The sequence below is a fragment of the Eretmochelys imbricata genome, chromosome 6 (assembly GCF_965152235.1).
Source record: "Eretmochelys imbricata isolate rEreImb1 chromosome 6, rEreImb1.hap1, whole genome shotgun sequence".
In the NCBI taxonomy this organism is placed as follows: domain Eukaryota; kingdom Metazoa; phylum Chordata; order Testudines; family Cheloniidae; genus Eretmochelys; species Eretmochelys imbricata.
In genome coordinates, this window is record NC_135577.1 from 124,096,396 (window position 1) to 124,109,845 (window position 13,450).

The window sequence follows — 13,450 nt, forward strand, 5'->3', positions numbered from 1 at the left end:
GAGTCGATGGCCTGTAGCTATTACAGGGCTCGATTCCACAAGCCCCTCTGCACACAGAACTATCTGGTCTAGCGAGAAGTAACAGTGTGTGTTGTGTACTTTGCCTTGCTTTAGATAGCATGACTCACAGGATCCTTACTCATGTGGTCACATGCCTAGGCGTGGCTGTTGTCATTGTTAAGCTTTGTCTCCTGGGAGTAAGAAATAGAATCACTGGTTTACTGCCCGGGAAACATAAAAACCACTTCCAATAAATATTATGATTCACAGTTATCACTTCTCTGTCTTGAACTGTCCTAGAGTGTTGTTGTGCACTGTTAAACAGCTTCTGCCTTCCACCCCAGAAGTAGCTGCATGCCAATGGTGGGATCCTTTTATATTACATACACACACACCTATACTTTATTATTTATTCAACACTCAAAAATATTATAGCCTGTTAGGAGAAGCACAGTCTTTGACCTGTTTCAGAGTAACAGTTTATGGCCCTGATCTTGTAGCTGCAGTGGGGTGCCGCATGGGAGCAGTAATCTGCCAACATGAGTTGCAAGATTAGGGTCCCCCGCAGATCAGAGCATAAAGCAAGAATAGGAGAGGGACTGGGGGAACCAAATATGTGGATCACACTGATCAGGGCATTCCAAATCTCAGGTTAGTGATGCACACTCTTTAACAGCTCCAGAATATATGGACACGCTCTCTAAATATAATTGATTTTCCATTTAAAACACCTCTCCAGCCCTTAATGGTGTCAGCTATTATATATTTCTATTATTTTACTTCTCCCCCCACCCTCCCAAGCTTAGCCCGTGAAGGAGGAGGGGCTCATATGTAATAATTTAGCAATACCGTTCTGTATTAATTCATGAGCATTGTATGTGACCCAGTCATGGGAATGTTTCCTGTATGACGACATGGGATTAATCCACTGCACTCACGTGTTAGTTACATTTATTAACTTGGCAGGAAGCAAGCAGGAATTTAACACAACAGGTCCAGAGAAAACACTGGCGACTAAACAGGTCAGGAGAGTAAGAAACAATGCCTGGGCTATTAGCTGTGAAAATCCCTCTTCCTTGGCTCCAGCCCAAAGTTACACAGCTGTTTGCAAAGGCTGCGAGTGGGCAGCTGAATAGGACTTAAAAGGGTTAAAACGTCGCTTGCTCACTTGCTTTCAGGGGCAGGTGTCCGGGAGCTGACGCAGAGACAGGTCTTGCAAGGGAGTCTGAAGCAGATGAGCTTCCATGCTTTACTTTTTACTGTTCCTGCTGCTAAGATCAAACAGTACTTTGGTTTAAGAAGGCTGTCTGGTCACCGTATGAACCGCTGGTCACAGCTCATGGAGGGAAGATGTGCAGATCCCAAGCCCAGTTGGATCTGCTGAGAAATCACAGTTGGGATACAGGGGGCTATAGCCAGTCTAAAAGAGAGGGAGAATTGCAGGTTTCCACCCTGAGAGAGGTGAGGGCACGGGGCCTGTCACCTGCAGGGGGGCGCTCAGACTGGAGAGGGCTCACAGGTGCAGTTAGCCTTGTAACCGTGACATACCCTTTTCCAAGTAACTGCCTGCCTTTCTTTCACATTTTGGAGCACCTGGGGCTAGCTAGTGTTGGCCCAGAGGAAGGCTGGGGAAGGATTGGATGAAAATAGTTCCTTCAGCTGTGTTTGTTACCTTCAGCCTTTGGCTTTATTCTGCCCTGTGTATGTGTGACATTCACAGAATGTTGTTAAGCTTCTTGAAGAAATAAACTTTTTAATGGGGGGAGGGAAACAAAAACACCAACCCATAAACAACTAAACAATAACTCTTTGGGGTTTCTGATTGAAATCTCCTGGGTTAAAATATGGCTATGCAGCGTTAGCAGCTTTCACGTGGATCATGAGGCTCGTGCTACTTGCCTGGCTGCTGGAGTCAAGAGATTGCATGAGAATCTCAGCTTGCATTTAAAACAATAAATTGCGTTTCTCTCTCTCCAGGTGGTGGAGGAAAGCCTGAAAACATGACGCACCCTAAATGCACAGAAACCAGAAGGCAGAGGAAAGCAACACAGCATTCATTGCTTTTTAAACGATCTCAGGATTGTAAAGCCAATCTCAGGACTTCTGGAGGCCTGACTCATGATTTTTCCATGCACGGGGTTGGCAGTACTGGCCGTGTGACCAAAAATGGGCACGAAAACCCATCAACTGACAAAGAGGGTAGTAGCATGATGCATCCTGGGGACGAGTCCGGGCGGCAGCAAGAGCCCAGAGGAAGCTAGTTTCCGCAGAAAATCCGCTCCCGAGGGAGAGAAGAAGCAGCCTTGACATCTCCTCCTCTCTCAAAATGCGACTCCTCCCTCCAGGAGATGGGAATGTGGGGATTAGAGATGCCTTGGCCAGAGCAAGTGTTTCATCTGTCTCAGGCATTCCCTAGAAGCAAGAACCCTGGACCCACTTCTTTCAGGGCGGTAAGGCTTTTAGTTTCATTCTACAAACATGCCCTGCATACCAACCCCGGGTCACAGGCAGGCGTCTCAAACCCCACCTAACTGCAGTCGGCCACGAGGGCATGAAATATAACTCAAAGCCCTCCGCACACACCTTTGGCGATCAGCATGTGTAGTTCTGCCACGCACGTGTCGGTGAAAAAGAACGGTGCACCACGCAGGGCGCAGCCATGAGCTCAGGGCTCCTGGGAGGAACTCCGGATTGGGAATCGCAGACGTATCTTCTCTACCAGGGAAGAAACTGCTAGAAATCCCGGAAAGGATTCAGAACATTTTATGAACCACTGATGGCTCTTTATTACAAAGAGATGCAGTCATTGCACTACTAAAGCCCCACTGACCAGCTGCTTGGTCTAAATTTAGGCTGATTTGTAACTGGGGAAATGTACTACCATTAGAAACAGCAAAACCGGGGCCGGAGCCTTCACCACAGTCCGGGGCAGAATAAGACCACAAAGCTAGAGCCTGCAGTGGCTCAGCTATTACTGCGATGAGGCCTAGACAGTCTTTTGAAATTGAAAAACTTTCCCCAGGGACAGCACCGTGAGAAGGTGCTGAGGGCATGTGAGGTCCAACAACCTGGCGAGCTAGGCCAGCCGCAGTTTTGAGTCCTGGGAGAGCCACCCAAGGCGGCTAGGGTAGGGACCAGATGAATAGCAGTCCCTGGGTCCTCCAGGCTGGGGGCTGGGTGATAGGCCAACAACAGTTAAGCAATTGTTTGACTTGCAAAACAATTAAGTTGCAAAACCACAAGGTAGCTATTCCAGCAAACAGGGACGGCACAGCCTTGTTCATGCCTTTCTGATGGCGTGCGAAGGATTCAGATTCAGATACTGAAAATCTGGGCCTACAGTCATGGTGCGAGGGGGGTGCAGTGGATTTTATACTGACTGGAAGGTGGTTTCGAGTGGCTGGGCTGGAGGAGGTAGGGCTTTAGGCATGAGGTGGTTATTGCGGGGGTGGGGGGGGGCGTTCTCTGCTGTGATTTTAACCAGTGGCAGATTGAGAGTTAGCAGGGCCCTGTGTGCAGCTTTATTTCCCGCCCCCTCCCTCCCCCCCACCGGGACCCAGCCAAGAAAAAGAACATTCTCTCTTATCTCCCCCTTCATTCTTTTTTTCTTCACCCTCCTCCTATAAGTAATGGGAAGTAAGTGAAAATAAAGTGAGGTACCTTGCTTGGGGCAGGGGGTTGGGGTGCAGCAGGGGGTGTGGGCTCTGGGAGGAAGTTTGGGAGTGAAGCAGCGTGGAGGGAGGGAGGGTAGGCAGAGAGCCGCCTTAGCCCTGCTGCTGGCACGTCTCTGCGCGCCCCTTGGGGAGAGAGGGGCAGCGGGTTTCCGTGTGCTGCCCGGGGCAAGAGCAGCACACAGAGCCACCTGCCCCCTGCCAGGGGCGCACAGAGACGTGCCAGCAGCTGGCCACTTCCAGGAGTGGCATGGGGCCACTGGCCACGGCACGTAGGCAGCCTCCCTACCTCAGCCCTGCTGCGCCGCTGGCCAGGACTCAGGGGGAGGTTGTCAGATATTTGTCCTGCATTTTGGGAACCCCCCCGTCATTGGAGGCCCTGTGCCACCGCAATGGTTTGTTTCATGGTAAATCCGCTTCTGGTTTTAACCTATTAAGGGAGAGCAAGGAAATGGCATGTTAGGACATGTGTGAGTCTGGCCAGCTCTTCAGCTCAGAGCTCCTGCACGGTGGTACAATGGCTTTGCCATTTCGGGGAGATTTCAAACATTGCCCGGGGTGGGTTGCAAAGCAGAGTGACCCCCACCAGGCCAAGTGCCACAGGTGCTATGCAGGGCAGTGATGCAGTCCTCGCTTTAGCATACAGTATTTACTCAGCAAATGCCACTGTCGCGAAGCTCAGTGTGAATCGCCTCCCTCTCTTTTGGCCTACGTGATTTAATTCATTCACATGATCACTGACCAAATATCCCACTTGCATTCTTACTACCAGGCCAGCTAGGCTTTGGGCCTCCTTCTCCCACTGAGCAATGGCCACCCCTTTCACACATGGCTGTTAATGCTGACGAGAGGGTACAAGATACACAACACACTTGGCCGTGCAGATAATTATTCAGAGTGGTATGAGCACAGGACTGGGGGCCAGGAACTGCCCAAGTTCATGCCTGGCATTTCGGCTGGGATTGTACTTGGGGCAGCTAGCCCCGTCTGCCATTCACGTGACACACGCTCTTTTTAGTGCACTAGCTCGAGCAAGGCTACCACAAGGCTGTCTCCTGGTGCTGCAAGTTATACCTCTGGCTCAAAGCATGGAACCATGGTCTAACCCCAGCTCTGCCAGACTCTCCCTCTGAGGCCTTTAGCAAATGACTAGAGGCTCATCTCCACTACGCAGGCTCTGCAGACACAGCAGAGTCCTAGCATAGAGGCTGCGTCTGTCGACAGGAGTGTTTCTGCAGGTATAGTAACACCACCTCCCTGAACATTAGCTACACTGACAGAACCACTCTTCTCGTGGCATAGCTGGATCCAGCCTGGGGGCTTTGCCAGCATGGCCGTGTCGGCTAGCGGGTGTGACTTCAATAGGAGCAAGGCCCTTAAATACTTCTAAGGATCTTCCATGCTGCTCCTGCATTCGGCATCTGTGGTATGTCCTCTTGCAAGGAGCTGGTACCACCTTTGCGGATAATAGCCCAGTGATGACTTGCTCCTGCTTGTTTTTCCATTGTGAAGAACAGCAGCTGTTTGTTGTGCCAGCCCCGACAATACGGGTGTAGTTTCTTCTCTTAATGGTTTACAAACGTCAAAGTCTGGATGGTGCATCTCACTTCCCCTCGTGCAAAATTAAAGCAAAGGCAGCTCCATGCCCTGCTGGCTGAGCCCACTTGCCGACGTGCTGTGTATGCCAGGGAGGGGAACGCTTTGCAGCTTTTCTATAATATTCAGAAGGTTGTAGCTGGGAGCACTGCATACTCGGCCTGTGAGCCCCCCATGCCTCTTGCTGTCGATTTTATTGTGAAGTTGCTTTCCAAGGATAAACTAAAGTGACAACGGTAGCAATTTTGGTCCTAGAAATTAGAGCTCAAAAATCTAAAAACTAACTTAAAGCCAGACATTAAATATCCTCCTCTGTCAGGAGAGCTGAAGGTGCAGTGACCTGTTTATAGGGCGCACGTAATGAGCTTACATTCTCTACAGACACGGCCAGTAAGTGGGGGGAGAAGGAACAGAAGTGCAGGGAGGTGAAGTGACTTGCCTGAGTTCACGCAGCAGGACAGCACTGGGAGTAGAGCCCAGGCATCCTGAGCCCAGTCCGGGACCCTATCTGCTAGCCACCATTTCCTAACAATGGGTGAAACTCTAGGGTTTGGTTCAGATGAGCATAGGTACCCTTTGAAGGCTCTCTATCTCCTCCAAGACTCTCCCTTTCTCTACCTGACATGCGCTATCCCCCAAAATAGCCATTCAAGCTCCTTTTCTCCTCATGACATCAAATAGATTCCAGCTCTCCCCCTCCCCATGCTCCCAAATCCCATCTTACCTCGTGGACTTTAAGGCCAGAAGGTACCATCATGATCACCTAGTCTGACCTCCTGCACATTGCGACCCACAGAACCTCATCCACTCACTCCTATCATAGACCTGAGCCCTTTACAGGGGCTAGGGTGGGAACAAGCAAGGTGAAGAAGCTGTGTCTAGGGGAAGACAGTCGAAGAGAGTAAGGGCCCTATTTGATGTTACATGGAACAATGACCTGCAGTAGGTTCAGGAGGAAATGATACGGCTGTTCAAACTGACCTGATTGATAAGAGGGCCAGCCAATGTGTATCTTGCACTTGATGAATTTAGCTTAAGAGAGACACTTTTTTATTTTTAATATAGAACAGTGATGATTGGTGTATTATCCTTGACTAGTTACTATGGCACATTACATCAGAAAAGAATCAAATTAGAGCAGCTTTGTTAGTTACATGGGATGGTTAGTATAGAATTTGTTTCCTCCGGGTGCTATTTCTGCCACTCTGTTCCCTGGGCACACAATTTAATATAAATGTATAATAAGTCTTATTATAAACTGAGGGTATATTATTCTGGAAGCTACCAATTTGTGTTCTGTCTTTACAATCAAGCTAAATGAAAGATCATAAAAATCCCTGTTGTGAAGAAGTGATGCTGAAATGCATTGGGATTCATACTACTTAAGAAAATCAGGTAGACGAAAACAACAGCATTCAAAATCATACCTGTGTCTGAGGGAGAAGGTCTGAGATCTGCCACCGTCAAACTATAATAAAGTCTAGATTTTTAAGAGATGAGAATACCAGGCTGATGGATTTGAAGTAAGTAAAACAAGGCCACTACCCCTTTAACTCATGAGCAAGCACATGAGTTATGCTGGCTTTGCTCTCCCCTCAGAAACAAGGGCAGGCGAAATTCATTGGGCTAGCACCAGGCAGAGATAAAACAGAAAATTGCCCTGGTGTAGTGGTGCAGTATGAAGCATTGACAGGGTTGCTACATTCACTGAGACACTACTGAGTAGAAAATTGTGTCTGACCGTGTGGAGAGAATCAATGGAGATGGGTCAGCTCTTGTTAATTACAGTTTGCTGTCTGTTAAGCCAGTAGCCATTATGCCCTCTATCGTCCAAACCTGGACTCTGCAAACGTGCCATTTAATTTTGGCAGAAAAAGTCAATCCACAACCCCCTGAAGGAAAACTGTAGTAGATTCAGGCTAGTCTGTTAAACAAGGCCAGCAGACCTCAAGATCAACCATTCGTATGTTTAGCCAGTCTTAGAACAGAAGCTTATGAGAGTTCATTACAACATGGCAAGACAGATTTTGCTGACTGTAGCCTCAACATGGATGCTCCTCAGGGCTGTGGTGAGCTGGAGCCGGTTCGCACCGGTTCACTGGAACCGGTTGTTAAATTTAGAAGCCTCCTAAATTTAAGAACTGGCCAAAAGTGGGGCCTTAGGCGCCGACTCCGTGGGTGCTCTGGGGCTGGTGCCCCGCCCCCTGCCCCAGCACACCTCTGCTCCGCCTCCGCCTCCTCTGCTCCCCCCCCCCCGGCTTCCCGCGAATCAGCTGTTGGCATGGGAAGCTGGGGCAGGCTGAGAAGCAGGCGGCGGCTTCCTGCTCAGGCCCAGGGAGGCGGAGTGGAGGGGAGCTCGGGCGGGGGAGCACGAGGAGGGCCGCCCGCACCGCAGCAGGTAACTCCGGGGGGGGGGGGACGGGGACAGGCAGGGGAACCGCTCCCCACCCCAGCTCACCTCCGCCTCCCTGGGCCTGAGCACGAAGCCGCCGCCTGCTTCTCAGCCCTCCCAGGCTTCCCACCGAACAGCTGATTCACGGGAAGCCAGGGCCGGAGAAGCAGAGCGGGGCGGCGCGTTCAGGGGAGGAGGCAGAGGTGGAGCAGAGGTGAGCTGAGGCACGGGGAGCTGCCGGTGCACCCACCAAATTTTCCCCATGGGTGCTCCAGCCCCGGAGCACCCACAGAGTCGGCGCCTAAGGCGCCACTTTTGATGTGATCAGTGGGGGAGCAGCTGCTCCCCCTGCTCCCACCCAGCTACGGTCCCCCGCCCCTAGGAGCCAGAGGGACCTGCCGGATGCTTCCTGGGAGCTGCCTCAGGTAAGCACCGCCGGGACTCCCCACCTCACCCCGCGGCAGGTCCCTCTGGCTCTTAGGGGCGGGGCGGGCACTCACTACGGTGGCCCACGAGACCCTCCTGCCCAGTTCTGGGGGCAGTCAGGGGACAGGGGTAGATGGGGCAGAGGTCCGGGGGGGGGTGTCAAGGAACACGGGGGATTGGATGGGGCAGGAGTCCCGGGGGGTGGGGGTGGGCCACGACCCCCTCGTAGGGTGAGGAGGGAACCGGTGGTTAAGATTTTGGCAGCTCATCACTGCCTCAGGGTGAGCATTTGCTGAAACAAGCCCCGTGCAGAACCAGCAAGACACCATCATGGAGGAGGGAGCTACAACACAAAGAGTAAATAACAGAGGGAGGAAGGATGTTTTGTAGCTAAGCCACAGAAGGTGCAGCCGAGCGGCAGCTGGCATTACTCAGTAATTATTAGGACTGGCAGTTGTTCCAAGCTATACCCCTGATTACCTGGGTGCCTGCACTCAGATTTCCTAGCAGTAAAATGGGGAAATGCCATAGGAACGGAGTGAAGCTTAGTGTCTGTAAAGCAAGATTAGAGAAATAGATGGAAGTTTAAAGTAACCTCTGTGCCACAGAGGCTGCCAGCGGTAGAGAATGAGGATGATATTTAGGGCCGTCAAGCGATTAAAAAAATTAATCACGATTAATCGCGCTGTTAAACGATAGAACACCATTTATTTAAATCTTTTTGGATGTTTTCTACATTTTAAAATACGTTGATTTCAGTTCAACACAGAACACAGTGTACAGTGCTCACTTTATATTTTTGATTACAAATATTTGCACTGTAAAAAAAAAAAATACTTCTCCATTCACCTCATACAAGAACTGTCGTGCAATCTCTTTATCATGTACCTACAAATGTAGAAGTACAAAAAATAACTGCATTCAAAAAGAAAACAATGTGAAACTTTAGAGCCTACAAGTCCACTCAGTGCTACTTCTTGATCAGCCAATCGCTCATACAAGTTTGTTGACATTTGCAGGAGATAATGCTGCCCGCTTCTTGTTTACAATGTCACCTAAAAGTGAGAACAGGCATTTGCATGGCACTGTTGTAGCTGGTGTCACAAGATATTTACGTGCTAGATGCGGTAAAGATTCATATGTCCCTTCATGCTTCAACCACCATTCTAGAGGACATGCATCCATACTGATGACGGGTTCTGCTTGATAACGACCCAAAGCAGTGCAGACCGACATGTTCATTTTCATCATCTGAGTCAGATGCCACCAGCAGAAGGCTGATTTTCTTTTTTAGTGGTTTGGGTCCTGTAATTTCCACATTAGAGTGTTGCTCTTTTAAGACTTCAGAAAGCATGCACCACACCTCGTCCCTTTTGGAAGGCACTTCAGAGACTTAAACCTTGGGTCGAGCGCTGTAGCTATCTTTAGAAATCTCACATTGGTACCTTCTTTGCGTTGTCAAATCTGCAGTGAACGTGTTCTTCAAATGAACAGCATGTGCTGGGTCATCATCCAAGACTGCTATAACATAAAATACATGGCAGAATGCGCGTAAAAAGAGCAGGAGACCTACAATTCTTCCCCAAGGAGCTGTCACAAATTTAATGAATGCATTTTTTTTTTATAAGCATCATCAACATGGAAGCATGTCCTCTGGAATGGTGGCCAAAGCATGAAGGGGCATCTGAATGTATAGCAGATCTGGCACTTAAATACCTGGCTACAAAAGTGCCATGCGAACACCTATTCTCATTTTCAGGTGACATTGTAAATAAGAAGAGGGCAGCATTATCTCCCGTATATGTAAACAAACTTGTTTGTCTTAGCCATTGGCTGAACAAGAAGTTGGACTGAATGGACTTGTAGGCACTAAAGTTTTACATTGTTAAATAACTGCATTCAAAAACAAAACAAACAAAAAAATCAACATTTGTAAACTGCACGTTTACAATAGAGATTGCATTACAGTAGTTGTATGAGGATAAAAAATAGTATTTTTCAATTCACATTTTTACAGTGCAAATATTTGTAATCAAAATAATACTATAAAGTGAGCACTGTACACTCTGTGTTATAATTGAAATCAATATATTTGAAAATGTAGAAAACATCCAAAAGTATTTAATAAATTTCAATTGGTATTCTATTGTTTAACAGTGTGATTAAAATTGTGATTAATCACAATTAATATTTTTGAGTTAATTGCAATTAACTCACACGATTAGTCGACAGCCCTAATGATATTGTCTCTCTGGCACTCTTCTGAATCATGGCTAACAACCCCCCCTTTGTATAATAGACTATTCCCAAGGAGAATGAGCATTATTTCTATTTATGCTACATGCATTCATTCTTGGTGCATCTCAGCCCATTTACAGTTATCATATCCTAGCTGCCTTTGGGTCTGAGTTACCGCTGAAAAAAAACAACCCATGACACAATTCAAAATCATGCAGATAATGTTCCATTACCACAGTTTGAACACTTGCACGAGGCTGTTACCCAAGATTAAGTGTTAAATTTCTATGTAAGAACAATACTGGAATAAGTTTCAGTTTTCAGCATCTACGAACAGCTCAGTAAAATACAAATAATAGCTCACGAATAACCCAGTCTTCCATTTGTATACACTATTTTCCTAACAACGCCTCAAGTCAGAGCTCCAGCCTGCTCAAGAAACAGTAAGAATAATCTGCCACTTCTTTAAGTGAGCCTGTGGGATACTTTACTATCTATGAGCCACGTAAACAAACTAAATATCCTCACACAAGTTATGTACATCCAAAGCAACTCAGAGGGAATTTGAGTCATTTCTCATGTTTTGACTTTGGATTCTCAGAAAGGCTCCTTAGAGAAAGAGCTAATTCCGTGTGTGTTTAATCGGATACGGAAAGGGATGTATATTTGCAGCACTGTCAGGTGCTGCCTCGATACAGTAATGGGAAAGAGATCCTGATAGAGGAAGAACAGTAAGGTGACTCTGTACAGTCTATTAGATTTCATTTACAGTTAACTGCAAACACTTCCAGAGTTTCAAGCGGCTGATCAGAGCTCTGGGTATAATGCCTTTAGTGGAAACATGGTGGTAGGAGAATGCAAAGAAGCCATAAGGTACGTGACTTCCACACAAATCAGACAGGTAGTCTCCAACTTCACCCTGGTCTACGCTTCAGTTTTGCCAGCGTATACATATTGGTCAGGGTATGATTTTCCTCCTCACCCTGACTGACATAGCTATGCCAGCAAAAGCTCCCATGTAGATGCAGTTGTACCTGCAAGAGCGACAGGTGGGGATATTTCCCAGGGAATGTCTTACTGCTAAATGATGAATTAGCAATTGACTGAGCCCTCAAGGGTTAACTCATTGTTTTTAATGTAGCCTCACACTCTACAAGGCAGAAGGAATGAGGGGGGGGGGGGGGAAGAGACAGTATAGTAGAGACACACACCCAGAGAGAGAGAGAGAGTGAGATGTGCATTTCCCCTTTAAGTATGCTGATCCCTGTCTTAAGTACACTGCCTTGTTAATTAGATCAGCAAGCCGAGACCCACCTCAGCTGATGCCTCCAGGACTGTCCTGTGTCCCCCCTACTCTATGGAAGATGGGGTAAGCAGGGTGCAGGGGGGACACACCCTGACATTAGCCCCCCTCTCCCCTCCCCCCACACGTCTCCCTACCCACACAGCAAGCAGGAGGCTCAGGGAGCAGCTCCAAGGCAGAGGGCAGGAGCAGCACATGGCAGTGGGGGGAGGGACAGCTGAACTGCCAGCAATTGATAGCCTGCTGGGTGGCTGCCACACAGGGAACTTAGGGGAGCGGGGAGCTGCTAGGGGGGCTGCCGACCCACCCTGATTCCAAGCCCCCACCAGCTAGCTCCCCCGGGCTGCTCTTCCTGCAAGCAGTGGACAAAGTAGGCAGCTGCCAAAGGACATTAGAAGGGAGCATTGCGCAACTTTCAACGAGCGTGTTCCCTAATTGATCAGCAACCTAACAATGTTAACCGGGATGACTTTAGGTGTGGAGTTCCTGTACATAGGTCTGTACCCAGGACCCATTGTCAGAGTGGAAAAACTGCAAAATCCCACCCTGAGCCAGGAAAAGGTAGGCGGCCTATCACTTGAGGGGATTCACTCAGACCAGAAAGGAAAGGTGCAGCTAGCTAGTGCCAGTCAGAGTGTGTGATGGCTCTAGATACTACAGGGCTAGCAGCATTAGGCAGGCATACATGGTTCCAATGATAGAAAACACAATTATCACCCCTAACTGCTTCAGCTACCTTGTAAGCTAGGAGGGAAGATATAACAACTTCTGTCTAAACTTTCACTTTGGCCAAACATAAGAACGGCCATACTGGGTCAGACCAAAGGTCCATCCAGCCCAGTATCCTGTCTTCCAACAGTGGTCAATGCCAGGTGCCTCAGAGGGAAGGAACAGGGAATCATCAAGTGATCTATCCCCTCACCCATTCCCAGCTTCTGGCAAACAGAGGCTAGGGACACCATCCCTGTCCAATAGCCATTGATGCATCCTCCATGAATTTATCTAATTCTTTTTTGAACCCTGTTACAGTCTTGGCCTTCACAACATTCTCTGGCAAAGAGTTCCACACATTGACTGCGTTGTGTGAAGAAATACTTCCTTTTGTTTGTTTTAAATCTGCAGCCTATTAATTTCATTTGGTGACCCCTAGTTCTTGTGTTATGAGTAAATAACGCTTCCATATTTACTTTCTCCACACTAGTCATGATTTTATAGACCTCTATCACATTCCCCCTTAGTCCTCTCTTTTCCAAGCTGCAAAGTTCAAGTCTTATTAATCTTTCCTTATAGGGAAGCCGTTCCACACCCCTAATAATTTTGTTGCCTTTTTCTGAACCTTTTCCAATTCCAGTATATCTTTTTTGAGATGCAACCACATCTGTACACAGTATTCAAGATGTGGGTGTATCATGGCTTTAGATAGAGACAATATAATATTTTCTGTATTACTTATCCCTTTCTTAATAACTCCCAACATTCTGTTCGCTTTTTTTGACTGCCGCTGTACATTGAGTGGATGTTTTCAGAGAACTATCCACAATGACTTCAAGATCTCTTTTTCGCATGGTGATAGCTAATTTATACCCCATCATTTTATATGTATGGTTGAGATTATGTTTTGCAATGTGCATTTTGTTGCCCAGTCACCCAGTTGTGAGAGATCCTTTTGTAGCTCTTCGCAGTCTGCCTGGGACTTAACTATCTTGAACAGTTTTGTATCATCTGCAAATTTTGCCATCTCACTGTTTACCCCTTTTTCCAGATCATTTATGAATGTGTTGAATAGGACTGGTCCCAGTACAGATCCTTGGGGGCACCACTATT